General features: G+C 41.2%; 1 non-coding gene across 1 annotated transcript; it reads left to right on the forward strand.

Annotated features, from left to right (window-relative positions):
* Positions 1-2,969: 2,969 nt before the first annotated feature.
* Positions 2,970-3,044, forward strand: Trnas-cga. The gene has a single exon. It is a non-coding gene; the product is annotated as a tRNA-Ser (tRNA).
* The last annotated feature ends 2,036 nt before the right edge of the window (positions 3,045-5,080 follow it).

Raw genomic sequence — 5,080 nt, forward strand, 5'->3', positions numbered from 1 at the left:
GCAGTTGGCGAGAAAATGAAGAAGTACTGGGAAGAACGGAAGAAAACGAAACACCATAAGTCTTAAGTGGCATGCGGCCCATAGCTGGCCAAATTCATAAATGAATGCACACACACGTGTGTGTGTGTGTGTGTGTGTGTGTGTGTGTGTTTATCTGTGTGTAATTCAGTGTAATCCATGACTAGTAAAGAAGTATCAATAAACAACGTACTAGCTTTTCCGAGATTATTACATAATTCGTTTATAAAATTGTGCACAAGGAGAATTGTATACATCAAAGAAATTTTTGTCCACCTAATCTAAATGTAATTGTGTGGCTGGATTTAATAATTCCCATTCTATTAAGATCGCATGTCTAACTCCGTTCTGTAAATAACGTATGGACGAAGAAGGTAACTACTGTATCTGAGGAATATCGCCCGGTTCGTGTTGTGCCCCAGTCATTATTGTGAGCTTGTTAAGTGTAGCTCGCGGTATATTGGAGTGAAATGCACTGCAGAAAGTTCCCAAAAGTGGATTGGGTTGGTTGCGCGAGTGGGAACCTATACGACCTACATTGGAAGCTGTTATTTTCTAGAGAGAATGAAGTTGGATTTTTACTTTTTTTTGTTTTTTTTTTTTTTCCCTCGAGGTACGTAGCATCTATTCTCTTGGCTAATAACCATATTTTATTGTTTCAAATCATTAACAGTTTGTCGCTCACCTACACAGTGTCTACTTATGATGGAATTTTTTGTGTGAATTAAATATTAACGAGGATACGACGCATTGTTTACAAAAAATACTTTGATGATATGGCTCAGCAAACAAAAACTGTCAACCCAGACTGTTTGGTACTGCTCAGTTTGTAAGGAAGATAACATCAGGTACATAACATTGTTCATGATGTGTGCTGATTATGTTCACGAGGAAAGCGACGGTTTTTCGAACGACGATCATGAGCTTTTTGCTCACCCCAAACGTGAAAATTAAAATTTTATTTTTTTCCACAGTATAAAATTAATAATGTTATATTTCTAAACTAATTTAATTACCCTTGTTCCTAAATAATTGTTTTTCATTTCATTTTGTGTTCCTGAGTAAATATATTCAGTTACTGAATTAAGAATTATGTGGGCCACATCGTATGGACACGTTGCTCTTATGACCCAAACGTCGACTTTTGAATAACCGCAGTTTTTGCAAATTTAAAATTGGGACTCACAGTAATGATTATTTTTTTACTGATATCCAACGTTCCAGATAACAAATGAGTAGACATTTTAAATGTGGGTTGCAATATTCCTCAAATGTTAAGTGTGCCATAACACCCTCAGGTACTTTAAATAAAATATTCTGAATTGATATAGGCTTCATTAATCCTTGTCTGTTGTCTTCATGTACTTTACGATAGATTGGCATTAATAGGAACTAAATAGCCGGTACACAGCTAGTATATGTGGAGGAAACAGCTGTTGTTGTTCTGACTGGTTTCATTTAGCAGAAATGGGGAGCAAGATATGAGAATTAACTATATTTAAATGTTAACGCATTCGGTCGTATATTTTTGTAGTAGCTAATTCTCTCTTTTGGTGCGCACGTTGACGTGTTAACACACCATCCATGTTTCTTTTTCATGCAGAGATCTGCGGACAGTAACATACATACGAATGAATAAGGATAACGAAAGCTGTATTCATAGCAGAGCTGACAGAAAAGATTACAGGCCTCTCACATCCGCGTGGAATGCTTTTCAGATTGCAAGGAGATAAACATCCTCTGTGGGACTTTTGCCAACTGCTGCCTTTGCATGCTTGCAAATACGAGGGAAATTTCTCTCTGCACTCCACTTGCGGTCGGCTGATTTCGTGGGCGTGACGTAGGCATGGACAGACGCCTGCACCTACAAACACGAAAGACATACTTAAATTTTTTAACACACTGTTATTTTCTATGGAAGTGAGGAAGAACTGCTGCACTTATTGAATGGAATAAGCAGACACCTGAGCGCAAAATATGGATCGAGTAAACCAAAGAAAGACAATAGCTGCAAGCAGTAGCAAAAACAAGATAGCGTAAAATTAACATCGGAATCGGCTACCACTATATAGGCAAAGTGAAGGTGTTCTGCTAATTTGAAAGAAATATAATGTGTAACGTACGACGCAAGGATGATGTAAGAAGCAAAGCAGCAAGGCAAAGAGGGCATTCCTCGACAAAATGTGCCTGTTATCGTCAAATTCGGGACTTAATTTCAGAAAGAAAGGTTTTGAGAATGTGCATCTACATTTATATCTACACACAGGATGACAATTATCGAACAATACGAAATAAAATCGTCATAATTTCTGAAAAGTTTGCCTTAGAACGTTCAAACTGCAGGGGTGACCGCGGCGCATGATGGTAATTAGTAGGCGCATTTATAGTTTGGTTTAGCGACGGAGCCCATTTTCATTTGTGTGGGTTCGTCAATCAGCAAAATTGGCGCATTTGGAGGACCGAGAGTCCGCATTTCGTAATCGAGAAGTCTCTTCACCCTCAGTGGCTTACTGTGTGGTGTGCAGTGTCCAGTCACGGAATAATCGGTGCGATATTCCTTGATGGCGCGGTGACTACCGAACGGTTTAGGAAGATGATTTCATCCCCATTATACAAAGTGGCACTGATTTTCAAAAGATGTCTTTCATGCAAGACGGAGCTCGACCCCACCGAAGCAAGAGAATGGGGGTGGTAGAGGGCGAGGGGGGGGGGGGGGGGGGATTTGGGACCGCATTCTGGCTCTGGGGTTATTGTGCGAAACACAAGGGAGACCGTGTGACATTGAAACGTCATTATTTATGTGAGCTCAAGGTTCCTATTTAATAAGAAATTAAATCCTTTCTCTCAGGAGTGCTAGTTCTGCAAGGTTTGCAGGAGAGCTTCTGTAAAGTTTGGAAGGTAGGAGACAAGATACTGGCAGAAGTAAATGTGCGAGTACCGGGCGTGAGTTGTGCTTCGGTAGCTCAGTTGGTAGAGCGCTTGCCCGCGAAAGGCAAAGGTCCCGAGTTCGAGTCTCGGTCGGGCACACAGTTTTAATCTGCCAGGAAGTTTCATATCAGCGCACACTCCGCTGCAGAGTGAAAATCTCATTCTAATAAGAAATTGTTTTATATCGTTATTTATGAAGCAATTGTTATCTTGTTATGTAGGTTGCTACTTTTCTGAATTACAGACTTAACAGTATGTTTTGTATTACGGCACTTGATTGCACAGGTACACGAATATCTAAATTCACATTTTGCACATGGAGCACCCACACGTTTTTGGAGCTATTGCTCTGCCATTGACAATAAATCTTCGAATTAGGTCAGAACGACGACTAAAACGAAAAGTCAGGCTTTGTTGAGTTCGACCCTGGCAAGGAACGAAGGGGGATTATATTGCTTATGAAAGAAATGTTGCCCCAAGATCCGCAAGTATTTCGGAACTTCGTGAGGATGAACACGGCCTGTTTCGAAAAGCTGCTGTCTGTGATAGAAGATGGAATTAGCAAATGCGACGCAGTCATGATGGAGACTATCTCACCTTCTCGAAAGTAAGTATTAAATCATATATTTATATGTTTTGTGATCACACCAGCCTAGATCACTGATAAAATACCAGTCTATGCCCTGTTAAGTTGCAGGCTGGTTGTAACATTACGTTTCCTGGCGACTGGGAAATCTTTTACGAGTCTGGCTTTTAGCCACAGCATAGCACAGCCCACCATTTCAAAAGTTGTTGTGGGTGTTGTTGTGGATTGGCAAGACAGACAATCCACTATGAGGAAGCCGAAAGGTACGCGTTTAAGCTCACGCAGGCTGGCGTGAGGTCTGGAACAGGACAAGTAATTGAGACTAGCAAAAAAGGTACGTAGCTTCTGGAATACTTAACTTTAATCCATAATTGGTGAACATCGCTCTTGACGGTACATGTTTTACTGCATCAATAGTAACTGGTAATGGCGCCTTGCTAGGTCGTAGCAAATGACGTAGCTGAAGGCTATGCTAACTATCGTCTCGGCAAATAAGAGCGCAATTTGTCAGTGAACCATCGCTAGAAAAGTCGGCTGTACAACTGGGGCGAGTGCTACGAAGTGTCTCTAGACCTGCCGTGTGGCGGCGCTCGGTCTGCAATCACTGACAGTGGCGACACGCGAGTCCGACGTATACTAACGGACCGCGGCCGATTTAAAGGCTACCACCTAGCAAGTGCGGTGTCTGGCGGTGAACCCACAGTTGTATGCACTGCAATTTGCAACACTTTAAAGGACCAATACTTAAAGGTGCACTAGTGTTATTTTTCCAAGTTTGGTGCATGAAATGCAATGTGTAATATGCTACTCAGTTTTGCAGGCCTCGCCTGTCGCGTTGGGCGAAACTACACGGACTTTCTCGCCATCACTGACCGTTTCTCTTTTTTGGCAGGCTGAAATACAGCAAGAGGTGCAATCAAACCATACATGAACTTTCCTAAGCTAAGACATTACGATATAAATCGAAAATCACCGTGTAACGCTATATGTACATTACTCAGAAAGAAACGATCGCCAGCATATCGTGTTATGATACAGCGGGTACTTGCTTACACCTTTCCCCGTTGTATCCCTGAATTTAGTCGGTTAACGCCTCTTTGCTCCATTTCATTTCTATAACACGAAGTAATCAAAAGAAAAAATGCTTCTACAAACAGATAGTATAAAAGAAAGTGTACTGGCATTTTTTTTTTCATTTATGGAAACCTAACTTAGTGAAAAAAACGCTGTAAATCACCAACACAAAAATTTGATATTAATTACTAGCCACTGAACAATAAGCGAATAACAAGCAGAAAGCACTGTGGTACGCCCTTCTGCGCTTGCGCGAGTTATCGCTACGTAGTACGCATGCGCGGATTGACGGCAGTTTAGAACTGCTCTCTATTGTGGCTGCTCTCTCCAATGCTCTCCAACGCTTCGGACGCCAATTCTACTGTACAATTGTGTACAGATTGTAATACGGTAGGTACTGAAGGACTTTTGCATGTTCTCTGTCGATTCTATTTATGTAAATTACCTTACAGTCACTCTGTTGCTCGGTACTCA

The sequence above is a fragment of the Schistocerca americana genome, chromosome 2, assembly GCF_021461395.2.
Source record: "Schistocerca americana isolate TAMUIC-IGC-003095 chromosome 2, iqSchAmer2.1, whole genome shotgun sequence".
NCBI lineage: Eukaryota > Metazoa > Arthropoda > Insecta > Orthoptera > Acrididae > Schistocerca > Schistocerca americana.